Here is a 14,625-nt window from a genome sequence, read left to right as displayed (position 1 = left end):
AGCGTCTCTGGACGCTGGACGGTTTGGATAAACACTGCCTCATGGTGGGTCCCACGCGTGAGTGGCCCATGTTCATCAAGGTAGGTCCCACATGATCATGGCCTACCATATATATAAATATTAATAAAATATTATAATATATCATTTACTCTAAATAGGGGGGGTGGATCTTTCCTAAAATGAGGTGGGCCACCCTATTTGATGGATGGAGTAGATTTAATATATTGGTGGGGCCCACTTCATTCTAAGGAAGAGAGAAAGAGAGGGAAAGAGAGAGAAATAGAGAGAGATACACGGTGAGATAGAGGAGGGACCCCGCCACTATGGGCCCTCCATTTCATACATGCATACATCAAACGGGTCCCACCACATGTGGCCCAAAAAAAATAGGAGAAATGACGGTGGATCACCCACCTTATCTTCCTTCTCCTTGCTCCCTTGGACTCCTTAGCTCCTTACCTTCACTTTTAATGGAGGTTGATGAAAGATGAATGGTTGAGATTGGAGATGAGAGGGTGGGCCACACTTGAAGTTGAGGGAGTGTGTGTTGGAGGTGTGAAACTTCTCATGGGATTTGGAAAAATTGCTAGAGAATGAGAGGGAGAGATAGAAATAATGGATGGAGGGATGGGTGGAGTGATGGTTGTAAGAAAGGAGTGATGAGGGGTATGGTTTAGTTTGAAATTGGTGGAGAAGAGAGATGGTTGTGGTTGAAAATGAGAAAAAGAGGAATGGTGAGGTGGAAAGATGGTGGACTTTTGGAAAAAGAGGGAATGGGTGAAGTACTTTGAGGTATGGTTGCATTTATGGTTAATTAGTGGGACTAATTGTGTAGAGATTCCCTCGAAATCCGCAACGCGCGGTGTTTCTTCGAATAAACGCAGATCGGCATCTTCTTGCCTAGGTATCGGTTCGGTGCGCAAGTCACGGCGTTGGAACCGCGGCGACGGTGCGATCGCCAAGACATAAGTTTCAGATCGAGCCGGTGCGCGGGACCTGGCTTAGGATCGTGCGCAAACACCGAATACGGTGCGAAGGTTGCCGGAATTAGACCTGAAGGAAGTGGTTAAAGCCGAGGTTCTTAACCTATTGGACGTGGGTATTATATACCCTATATTCGATAGTCAATGGGTGAGTCCAACTCAAGTGGTCCCTAAGAAGTCCGGAATCACCATCGTAGCCAATGCTAATAATGAACTCGTGCCAACTAGAGTCACTACTGGTTGGAGAATGTGCATTGACTACAGGAAGTTGAATACCGTCACGAGGAAAGACCACTTTCCTTTACCATTCATTGATCAGATTCTGGAAAGGTTAGCTGGTCATTCCTATTATAGTTTCCTTGACGGGTATTCGGGCTACAACCAGATAGAGATAGCCCCTGAAGACCAGGAAAAGACCACATTTACATGTCCCTACGACACCTTTGCCTATCGAAGGATGCCATTCGGACTATGTAATGCCCCTGCCACTTTTCAGAGATGTATGCTTAGTATTTTTTCTGACATGGTGGGACAATATCTAGAGGTCTTCATGGACGACTTCTCTGTTTATGGTCCATCTTTCAGCAAATGCTTGGAAAGTCTTAAATGTGTGCTGAAAAGATGTGAAGAAAAGAACTTGGTACTTAATTGGGAGAAGTGTCATTTCATGGTTCAGAAGGGAATTGTCCTTGGGCATATCATCTCGTCCAAGGGAATCGAGGTAGATAAGGCAAAAATCGATCTTATCTCTAACCTACTTCCACCCAAGAACATCAGAGACGTGCGATCCTTCTTAGGACACACAGGATTTTACAAGCGATTCATAAAGGACTTTAGTTTCCTCTCTTGTCCTTTATGTAATCTTCTTCAAAAGGATGCTCCGTACGAGTGGACTGAGAAATGCCAGGAAGCTTTCACCAAGCTTAAGGGCACGTTAACCACTGCACCTATCATGCAGCCACCCGACTGGAGCCTGCCTTTTGAGCTTTTGTACGACGCTTCTGATTATGCTCTTGGAGCGGTTCTAGGCTAGAGAAAGGATAAGAGACCCTACGTCATCCATTACGCGAGTAGGATTTTAAATCCAGCCCAAGTGAACTACTAAACTACGGAAAAGGAACTCTTAGCCGTAGTGTTCGCCTTGGACAAATTTAAGTCCTACCTGATCGGATCAAAGATCATTATCTATACAGATCATGCGGCACTGAAGTATCTTCTTTCTAAGAATGATTTTAAGCCTCGCCTGATACAATGGATTCTTCTACTCCAAGAATTTGATTTAGAAATTAAAGATAAAAAGGGAGTAGAAAACGTTGTGGCCGATCACCTTTCTCGCCTTAATACCTCTGATCCTCTTGAGACGACCCATATCAACGACATTTCCCTGATGAACAACTGTTCAGAGTCTCTCATTCACCTTGGTTCGCTGATATTGCTAATTATCTTGCTACAGGTGTCATACCGACACAATGGACTGCACAAGATAAGAAGAAATTCTTAACCGAGGTGTGTAACTTTTTCTGGGATAACCCTTATTTATTTAAATATTGCCCAGACCAAATCCTAAGGAGATGTGTACCAGACGATGAGCATCAGAGCGTCATCTCCTTCTGTCACTCACAGGCCTGTGGTGGTCACTTTTCTGCTAAAAAGACCATGGCCAAGATTCTGCAGTGTGGCTTTTACTGGCCCACTATGTTTAGGGACACTCATGAGTTTTGCAAAGCTTGTGAGCGTTGTCAGAAATTGGGAGCATTGTCCCGTCGAAATATGATGCCTTTGAATCCCATCCTTATCATTGAAGCATTTGATTGCTGGGGCATCGATTTCATGGGACCATTCCCCCAATCGTTTGGAAATCTGTATATTTTGCTCGCCGTGGATTATGTCACTAAATGGGTCGAAGCGATTCCGTGTCGAACTAATGACCATCGCACGGTCATTAAATTCCTAAAAGAAAACATCCTTTCTCGATTCGGAACGCCTCGAGCCATCATTAGTGATGGGGGCTCACACTTTTGTAATAAACCATTTGAGAGCTTAATGAAGAAATACGGTATTTCTCATAAGGTGAGCACCCCGTACCACCCACAGACAAGTGGGCAAGCTGAGATTTCTAATAGGAAAATTAAACACATTTTGGAGAAAACGGTTAACCCTGATCGTAAGGATTGGTCAATCCGATTGACCGATGCCTTATGGGCATACCGTACTGCCTTTAAAACCCCTATTGGAATGTCTCCCTTTAGACTTGTCTATGGGAAAGCTTGCCACTTGCCTGTGGAGCTGGAACATAGAGCTTACTGGGCAATCAAAAATCTTAATTTCAATCTGGACAACGCTGGCTCACTACGTAAACTTCAACTGAATGAACTTGAGGAAATCCGAAATGATGCGTACGATAATTCGAGAATTTACAAGGATAAGATGAAAGCATTTCATGACCAACACATTTTGTGAAAATCATTTGCGCCTGGTCAGAAGGTCCTTTTGTACAATTCTCGATTACATCTCTTTCCGGGTAAGCTTCGATCTCGTTAGACCGGCCCTTACATTGTTGTTACTGTTTTTCCTTATGGGGCCATTGAGATAAGAGATCCCAACAATGGCAAGGAGTTTAAAGTCAATGGACATCGATTGAAACCATTTGTTGAGAAATTTGATTTAGAGGACATGTCCATAACCCTGACTGCTCCTGTTTACCAGGATTGATCTCCTAGTCTGATGGAGGTATAGGTAAGTTTATTGCTTTTATAGGACTAGGATAGTTACTTTATTTGTCTGACTGAAGACGGTAAACTTAGCGCTCCTGGGAGGCAGCCCAGCTCTTCAGTTCATTTCATTTTTATCATTAGTTAGTTCAATGTTTGTGGGTAACATTACTGCAAACCCTCACAAGACTACAACTCGTCCACTAGGGGTAACTTAGGGGTTTAAAGGCTTGTTGCATACACTAAATGCAATCGAGAGCACCTACGAAAGTGGTATAGGTAGGATTTTATTTTTAATTTTGTGTCGCCTTCTCTCTTATGCTGACCGACGCCCATGCTGCGATCTCTTGGAAAGTGTCTCTCGATTCATCATCCAGGTATTATCTTCCCATCACTTCATATTTACTTTTCGTTGTCCCAAGTGCATTGCATACTCATATCATCTACATTGAGGACAATGTAGATTTTAGGTTGGGGGTGGGAGATCTGGTGACCTAATCAGCATTTTCTTGGTCTTAAACAAAAATTGTGGAAATTTTTTTTAAAAAAATTTCTAAGATTTTTGATAAATTCGAAGTGATTTTGACGGCCATCTAGGGCACTTAGAATTTCAAGATGTGTGATGTTGGTACTTTATGACTCTTGGATTCAGTTATCTATTAGATTTCACAATTAAATTTAAATTGTTAGTCCATGGTTAGAGGTTTTAAACATTAATTGAGTCATGATTTCATATGTCACATTTCGCTTACACATTAAGATTTCAGTTTGATACTGAAGGGTTAATTTGGTGATCAGTAAGCATGGAAGGAACCATCTTGAAAAATTGCTCGTCATGATCAATTGAAAGGAAAAGATACCGTTGAAAGAGGTTAGGCAAGGACTCTTCACTATAGGTTTTCTCCCTATACGTGTGGATTTCATTCCCTACGGATAATACGTAAAAAGGTTTGAGTACGCAATCTTCACTATAGGTTTGCTCCCTATAGGTGAGGATTTGTTTTGGTATTACTTTTAATGAAAAAAAAAAAATCAAAAGCTGAAGGAATGAAAAGTTGATCTTCGAGGCAAGTTTTGGTTATCATGGACTCTCTTGCTGGTTGCCAATGATATACTGAAACAGAGAGTTGCGTATTAATGTTGAAAGCCGAGATTACACTATACACCTGTGGAACTCAGTGTTTAGGATTGTTCTAATTGAGGGACTAATACTTTGAAATTGATTATGACATTTACCATGTGTTTGAGTTCAGGAGAGAGTAAGGCCCAACATTCATGCAACGTAACAGTCTCGTATCTGAATTATTTTGCAAAAGTCACTCGAGTTCATACGAATTGTCCTAGAATTCTCAACTTATTTTCGCATATTTTGCTTGGGACTAGCAAAATGCTGGTTGGGGGTTGTGTTAAGGGTCGAATATTGCATATTAGACCCCGATTACTGCCTAATTTTACGTACACGATAATGCCTAATATTATAAATTAATCGTGTTTTTGTTGCAGGATGTAATAAGGAGCTTTGATTGAAAAATAGTATTAAAAGTATGGATTTAACGCTCCGAAGCCACCAGAGCAAGGAACAGACTCCAAGAGACCAAGATCGACGGAATTATACGCCAGGGATCCGCGAAAATCGAGAAACTGAAGCTCAAGCAGCCTCAAAGTCAGCCAGAATGCAAGATCACTGGGTTTCCATCATCTGTTCGACTCAAAACTTCATACATGCCCTGAGGGCTATAAATTAACCGTACACGTAAAATTTCATCCATTGGATCGCTGTGGAAGTGACCCAACGGACAGATCAACCCATAATTTACTGATCTGGGGCCCACCTGATCTCTGGATACACCTCATCTTCGGTCTCAACGCTTTAAATCATGTGAAGAACTAGATGGATGGAAGAGATTTTGTACATACACCATGATGGACCACACGTGTGCATTGCATGTGTACAGTTTGCACGTGCACCAGCCGTGCACCCGTGCACTCAGAGTTGGTCAGCAAGCGCTGACCGACACAAACTCAAATTCTTAAAAAACGCAACAGCGTAACACTGTCCGTCTGTCGGTTTGCTTAGTGGGCCCCACTCATCATGTAATTAGAAGATCCAGGCCGTCCATTAAGATTTCAAAGGCCTTATTGCCAAAGCCTAGGTGAAAGAATTTTAGGAGATAGCATATATCAGATTTCAACCATCAAAATGCAAGATGAACGGTGTAATGCCAAATCTTGTGGGCCACAACGAAATCAACCCGTTCTCGCCCTTACCCAACGGTTTTTCGAAAGGATTCCAATGGACGGTTCGGATTTTTCATTATACCTTGGTCATGGGCCCACCGTCTTTCACAGCAAAGATGCGGAAGCTCTGTTGCGCAACAGAGCCTAAGATTCGTTCTTGTGGGCCACCATCACGAGCTGTCTCTCCGATCCAGACCGTCCATCATAAGTCCAGGCTTCCTATAATCCAAGCCTAGGTGACATAATTTCAAAAAGACAGCGATAATGGCATCTCAACCACCCCAACACTGGTTGGACGGTTGTAATATTGATCAGGTAGGCCGCATCAACGGACAATAAAAATGACTCCTTCCTGACCGAAATTTCGAGAATAATTTGGTGGACGGCATGGATTTCCCAGAAGACAGCCAAAGTGGGCCCCATCGAGAGCACAACACAGCTCTTATGCGCATGTTACGCACGTCCGAAATTTTCGGACGTTCCGGATAGTGGTGGCCCATCTCTGCCGATCTATTTGTTGATCCAGACCATTCAAGTTGCAGATCCTGGGATCTAAACTCCTCCTAGGTGGTCGGATCGACCGGACTGGTTTCACTTTCATCGTGCATTTGATCCAAACGCAAGTCCCCTTAGCGCTTCTTTTGCTGCGCACGCTGCTGCAGCGCCTGGCTGCGTAAAGAGGAGTGCATAACTCCCTCTCCAGGGGGCTGGATGACTATAAGAAGGAGGCAGCCGTGAGAGAATGGGAGGAAAAAAACAGAAGAAAAGAAGAAAAAGCTGTGGAGATTGAGCAGGAGAGAGGGAGTTTTAATTGTCAGGTTCCCTTTTTGTTTGATTTATTTTTAGCCTAATCATGTTTATGTTAGGCTAAACCCCTTAGCTAGGGCTAAGGGGTGAAGCTTGTAGCGTGATAGGAAGAATTTTATGCCTTTAATTCTAGTTTAAACCGAATGGATTTGGTATTGGGTTGATTGTAAGGGAATGTTTTCAGTTTTTAATGGTCTGTTGTGACTAAAATTACAATAGGTCTGCGATGGCCTTGAGCATGTTCCTTTCCTTTTATGTTCATGACGTCAGGAAGCCCTGTTGTTCACCATAGTCTCATGGGCATGGTTGGATGGCGGTACCCTTCCTAACATTCATAATCATCTGATTGGTTGGTAATTAGTGTAATTCTGTTGTTGACTTTGTTTCCTGGGCATGGTTTGGTGATGGAATCCATTCTAATTCTTATACCTTTCATCTCTTGAAACTTATATCAGATAAGTTCAGTTAATTTCCATGATTCTTGAAGCAGGCGTAAGATCTCCCTGATCTCTACAAGTGGATCCTCTGAATCCCTAGTTTCTTTCCTCAGAATTACTTAAGTTTTAGATTAGTGTTTCACTCTTATTACTCAAATTACAACTCGAATTGGATTTCATCTCATTCTAGTGTTAGTTTTAGTTAGTTTCAGACAACGTACAGATATCAGTCCCTTGGGATTCGACCTCGGTCTCACCGAGTTTATTACTATATCACAACCCTACACTTGGGGAGTGAACAATGTCGAAGTTGGTACTTAGAAACTTTTTAGTTTCTTTCACATAGTCCTCATAGGGCTATTGCCTAAGGGGCTCCCTGTATGCTGGGGCTCAAGAAAGTTGTATCCCATGCTAATTGCTTGTAATTGGGGTTTACATGAATCTACTCGAAACTTAAGCTCTATAAGGCCCACTGTGATGTATGAGTTATATCCACTTTGTTTACCAATTGTGCTTGCCCATTTTGGATGAGGCTGATATTCCTGTTTCCCTTCATCCATGTGGGGATCAACTTATGAACAGGTTGTATGGCATATTTACATCAGTTAGGCCTTAGTAGAGTAATCCTATGTCCACTAGTTCCTGTGGTGAGGCTTACTATGGGTTTTCGAATTTTCCTAATTTTTAACATCACGTCCTAATGTGGGCTGGCAAAATGAATGGAGTGGATATAACCCCTGGTCATATGCAATATTTCAAGGGCAGGCCTTAGTCTACAACCCTTTAAATAGGGATACCAAGACTAGGAAGAAGTTTAGGAATTAAACTATAACTAAAACTCCCTAAAATTCGTTACTTACTATAAATAGTAAATTTCTATTTATAGTAAGTGTCCTATGTGGCTTAACCACGTTATTCTCCTAATTTTTCTAAACACTTTTCATGTTGGACACAACTCCTAAAGCCCAACGGATGAAGAGTTATAATCAAACTAAAACTTACTAAAAATAGTAAAAATAGAAATAAACATGGAATTCGACAGTTGATTGATGGAATCTCGTGAATTCGGCATGGGTAACCCAGATATGTTAGGTTGGCTGGCTAAAGTAGCTCTTCCTACCCCAAAATCATATATAGTACATCGAGTAACTCATTTCGATTTGCGAGATATGCCTGTTTTAAGGTTCTGACGGTCTTGATGACTTCTACTTCTGATCGGGTCTTCTATGGTTCATCTTGGATATGAAAGTGTTCGCAACCTACTCTACATCACCAACCAACCATCATTACCAAGTAAGCCCACCAACACCATCAGCTACCAAACAAAATCAACAACTACACCTATAGCCTGCATCCCAACCACTCCATATAGCATAATGATCAAAACAGAGGACATTCAGCCACCCCACCTGAGCAACAATATGACCAGCTCACTACCCACTACTACCGCAAGTATACAATGAGATGAAGCTGCTAATTTAGGCTGAAGATGAAGCTGCAAGGGGCTGAGATCCTCATCAAAGCTATTGTTGTAGCTGGAACTTAGGCTGATTTGTTGCATTTGGAGATGGAAAAGTTATTGCTTCTTCAGACAAAACACCCCGTACCACCGGGGACTAGTAGCATCTAGTAGCATTGGAGCCAATTCATTTCTCTGAAAAGCTTCTGAACAACTTCGGAGCAGAGATGCGACACCGTCAGAGATGTTGGTGAACCTGGCAAATTGGAAGCGGAGAGGTGCATAACAGATACAAGGAGCATTCCATTCTGCACACCATACAAACAAACATGCCTGTCTAAAATTCCATGCAATCAACTGGGCCTTCTTCTTACTGCCCCCCATTCCCGCGTAATCTAGATTAACCAAGCCCCTGATCTCCCAAGGGAGTTCTTCTGTTTTTTGCTGGAGAGCTCCTTGGAGATGTTTTCTCCCTAATTCACAAGATCTTAGAGGTACTTCTCATCTGAATTTATGGTATATAAGCAAGCTAGTTTTCATCACGTGCTTCTAAAAGAGCCATCTTATCCTCTTGATTTAAAAAAACCGTGATCAGGGAATCGGTTGTAATTTCCGGTGAATGTTTGAGACCTCTGGTTCTCCTTCACACACTGTCACAAGCAAGTGAATGTAGAAGGACGTTATGAATCTACTATTGGAAGCAATAATCATGGTTGTGTCTGTATCAATTGAAGTTCATTCATAGGTAGTGAAAGTTCTTACAACCGTTTATGTTGATGTATTGGGCTTTTAATTGTTTATTAGGTTGGGCCCCGTGTGACACCAAGTTTAAGTGGTTTTCTTTAATAAAACTATGGTTACAGAGGGTTTTCTCTCTAGCAAATTTCCCAATTTTAGTTTAATTTCAGGAACTAATTAAATTATATTTATCTCATTAACTGTTTAATTTCAGGAACTTATTGAGATTAAGAGCAATGCTATGAGGCTGGTTTCTCACCTTGCTCAGATTTCATCCACTGCTGTTCAATTCAGAGAAGTTTTATTAGCAATGCTAGTGACACGCAAGCAGCAACTTCAGGTACACTTGTTACAAAGTCAGATAAACTATTGAAGTATTGGGGATGCATTGGAATGTATCCTAACAAAATTTTAAAATAGCTCTTATTAGATTCTTCTGTAATTTATTTTTATTCATGAACCTATTTTTGTATTACGTTCTTTTTACTTATCATAGGCATTGATTAAAAATACACAATTTTCTACTAATCATGGGTACTTAAAAAAAGTTTCTTCATTTAAGGACAAAGATTGATTTTGATTTCAAATCTGACTTCTTCTTTCTCTTACATTTTGACTAACCTTTTCAAATAGGTTGATTGGTTTGTAGCTTTGGAGTCCTGTTTCAGAAATGGGTATTAAGCTAGTTTGGGATGTGTGCACTGATTAGGTAATCCAATTCTATTATTATTTTTTTACTTAATGAGAAATGCTGACGGTATTTTATCGGCGAATGGCTTTTTAGTTGACGGTTTTCTCTATCAGCCTTAGGCATTGCAAACGCCGACGGTTTTGGCTGTCGCCCTTAACTGTTGAAAATGTCAACGGTTTTTGCCATCGGACTAGACCTCGGAAATGCTTACAATATTGGCCATCGGAAACACCGACGGATTTTAACCGATGGCCATGATCAAAGATACCCCGACCCCTGGTGAACAATATCTTCTATTAAAATAAACGATACAAGAATTGTGCTCATGTTCTTTCCTCTCCTCAAGAGCAATCTAGGGAGTTATCTCAGAGGTTGACATGCATGGGCTCGGAGATAAAAGCATAAAAATCTTTTTTGTTTGCATCTCCAAATTGAACATTATTTATATTTTAGATGCTCTTGTTGAGGTTTATAATGAGGTGTGAGATCTCTACTCCAAACTCTTCTTCATGGACAATGAGTCTATTAGTTGGTGCATTGTTTTACATCTCGCCTTGGATTATTAGAAAATGATAGAAAGCTCTTACTTTAAGATTGTCTAGGAATCCCTTGGGTACTGCTTTTCGAATTATTCTTGCTAGCGAGTTACCTGCTCATTTGATTTTCTTTTATTTTCTTCTATGACCTAGGGTGTGGGCTCTTTTCCTTTTCCTTTTTTTTTTTTTTTTCTAGCCTGGGTTGTGGGTGCTTGTTTCAAGCCTAGTATGTGAGCTTTTTTGTTAACTTTTCTTTAAGGGCTTTGCCCCTTGTTTTTTGTTTGTATTCAATTAGGTCCTAGCACTTGGTAATAAGAGAAGTCTTTTCGTGCTTGTCTCCTAATAAAAGAAACTTAAACCATCTCTCTTAGATAAATAAACTCATTCTTTTACTTTTCATAATACATTAGTATATATAAGGAAAATTATTATAATTCCTAGAAGGTAGATTTTTTATTTGGCTTGAAACCCTTCAGCCAACAATAACCATCACACAAGAAAACATCTTATTTCTTACAGCTTCCTTCTATTACATTTGACTTTTTATCACCAACACTAAAATACTACATTTCTATAAACATCGATTCTACACACTAAATTATGTACATATCATAACAAGAAAAACACCTTCTCCATGCTCGATGATTTTCATACAACAAACACAGTAGATTCACCACATGCCCACAAACTTGGTGATTTTCATCCACCCAACTATACCTTTAGATCCATCAGTTGACGTAATGTAAGTGCATGGAATGGCTGCAGAGAGAAAGAAGGCCCTCCAATAGATAGCTTTTGAGCCACATGTCGCATGGTTGGCCAAGAGTCTGGATCTGGTTGAATGCATGCAAGAGCCATGGATACCACAAATAAGACTTCCTGTGCAACATTAGCCATTGGATCTGAGAGACTTTGATCCAACATATCTTTTAGGAGTGTATCTTGTCCACTTGATGATGACAAAGAGCAAACGAGTATTTGAGACAACTCAATGAGGTTGAATATATAGAGATTATAACATCTATACAAGGAAAGTAATAAAATCAGAATCCTCTACCTGTGGAAACCAACTATATAAGGTATGCTAGCTATACAAGGTATATTTCAAATTGTCTAACATCCCTCCTCAAACTAATGCGGGTCATCAACAAGTAATAGTTTGCCAACGAGAAATGAGTGACGTGCAGAAGTTAGGGACTTGGTGAGAATGTCTGCAATCTGATCATGGGATGCAACATGTGGTAGAGAAATGAGCCCAGACTGAAATTTCTCACGGATAAAGTGACAGTCAACTTCAATATGCTTCGTCCGTTCATGAAAAACTGGGTTAGAGGCAATTTGAATGACACGTGGTTATCAACATGGAGTGGAGTAAGATTCTGCACGGGAATGCCCAAATCGGAAAGAAGTCCACGTAACCAAACAAGCTCACTACACGCAGCAGACATCGCCCGATACTCGGCTTCTGTGCTTGATTTGGAAACAGTGGCCTGCTTCTTACACTTCCAAGAGATGAGAGAAGTGCCGAGAAAAACACAGTAGCCAGTGGTAGATCTTCGTGTGAGAGCGCAACCAGCCCAATCAACATCCGAATAAGCACGAAGGTCCAGAGTCGCCGTGGAGGAGAAGAATAGTGATCGATCTAGAGTTCCACGTAGGTACCGTATGATGCGTAACACCGCAGTCATATGAAGAGTCCGAGGAGCAGAAACAAACTGACTGACGACTTGGACAACATAGGCAATATCAGGGCGAGTCATAGTTAAGTAAACCAGACTCCCAACCAAACGGCGGTATAAGTCGGGCTGTGCAAGTAGATCACCATCGTCGCGGCCATAATGAATGTTAAGTTCTAAGGGAGTCTGAAAATTCTTTCGATTCGTCAATGATGTCAAGGCGAGAAGATCCTTAGTATATTTACGTTGGCTGACGAGGATCCCACGTTTAAAACGTGAAATTTCAAGACTAAGAAAGTATTTGAGATGGCTGAGGTCTTTCATCTTGAAGGAAGATTGCAGAACTTCCTTTAAAGTCGAGATGCCAGCAGCATCGCTACCAGTCAGAATTAGGTCGTCAACATCAACCAGCACAATGACCATTCCGTGAGCAGTGATGCGCAAAAAGACGGATGGGTCATGACCACTTTGAGTAAAGCCAACACCCATAACAACATCGCGAAAGCTTTGGAACCATGCCCGAGGTGCCTGTTTGAGGCCGTATAGGGCTTTCTTTAGGCGACATACCTTATTGTCAGGGATTAAGGAGCCAGGAGGAGGTTTCAAATACACGGTTTCTTGAAGATCTCCATGAAGAAAGGCATTTTTCACATCCATCTGAGCGAGTGGCCATGAGCGAACAGAAGATATAGCCAGAAGGGTACGAACAGTTTTCATCTTGGCCACGGGAGCGAAAGTCTCATCATAATCAATTCCGTATTCCTGTTTGTATCCCTGAGCGACAAGTCGAGCCTTGTATCGATCCAATGATCCATCAGACTTGAGTTTGACCGAATAAATCCATTTGCTACCAATTAGCTGTTGGTCAGCAGGTCGAGTGACAATGTCCCACGTATGATTATCTTCCAATGCTGCAAGTTCTTCTGCCATAGCCTTCTTCCAACAATCATGAGTGGCTGCCTGAGAGTATGAAGTAGGGATAGAAACGGTATCCAGAGTAGCATTCATGGCAGACATAGAGCATATCAACCGATCAGGTGCTCGATGTTCACGAGCGGAACGACGGATCGAGGTAAGTTCGGGATCAGCAACGGGTACAGTAGGTTCGGGTTGAGTAATAGGTGGTGGATCTGTATGTGGTCGACGTGAGTAAACCTGCAACGGACGAGGGAGAGTACTTGAGGCAAACGGAATTTCTGGAAAGGCAGTTAGACCAGGAGAGTTTGGAGTGTGCGGAGGAGGAAGAGATGAATGAAAAGTAATGTGCTCAAGAAAAACAACATGTCGTGAAACCCGAACACAACGAGAAACCGGATCATAACATCGAAAATCCTTCTAAGTTTTTCAAATTTCAAGTACATACATTTGACTGATTTTGAAGATAGTTTGTTACGTTCACGTGAAGCCAAGTGAACATAACAGATACAACCAAAAACACGAAATGTGGAGTATACAGGAGGTAAGCCAGTGAGAACAGAGTAAGGAGATTTACTGTTCAGAACTTTGGTTGGCATTCGGTTAATCAAGTAGACGGAATGTAACATTGCTTCTGTCCAAAAAGAACAAGGAACACTCATAGCTGTCATCAGGGTATTGGTAGTTTCAATAATATGACGATTTTTTCTTTCAACCACCCCGTTCTGTTGTGGAGTATCAGAACAGGTGGTTTGATGAATAATTCCATGCCCTTGAAGAAATGTACGAAAATCAGTTGAGAGATATTCCCCCCCTGAGTCAGAGCGGAGAGTTTGAACTGAAACCCGAAATTGAGTCTTCACCATAGAGTGAAATAACTTGAATTTTTCAAAAACCTGTGACTTCGATTGCAGAAAGTAAATCCAAGTGTAACGTGTGAAATCATCAATGAATATAACATAGTATCGTAACCCAGAGAGAGACATAATTGGTGAAGGACCCCAGACATCCGTATGCACAAGTTCAAATATAGAAGATGATTTTGTAGTACTTAGAGAAAAAGGAATACACTTACTTTTTGAAAGACAACAGGAAGAACAAGAATAATCCAAATCATTTTTATTAAGAGAAATATTCCCTAACATGCCAGACGAAATTAACTGAAGTAACCGATCGGAATGTGGATGACCCAGGCGAAAGTGTCATAGTTTCCACAATTTATTTGCCGAAGAAATATCTGATGAAGAAGGAGAAAAGAAACAACGAGCCGGAGTGACAGATGGATCAAAATCCAGCACGTACAGACGACCATGCCGCCTACCCCTCCCAAGTACCTTCCCCGTCACCAGATCCTGCACAAAACAACAGTTGGGAAGAAATATGACTAAGCAGTTATTTGATGTGAGTTGACCAACTGAAATTAAATTGGAGGAG

The sequence above is a fragment of the Magnolia sinica genome, chromosome 17 (genome assembly GCF_029962835.1).
Source record: "Magnolia sinica isolate HGM2019 chromosome 17, MsV1, whole genome shotgun sequence".
Classification (NCBI taxonomy): domain Eukaryota; kingdom Viridiplantae; phylum Streptophyta; class Magnoliopsida; order Magnoliales; family Magnoliaceae; genus Magnolia; species Magnolia sinica.
Note: the sequence above shows the minus strand (reverse complement) of the source record.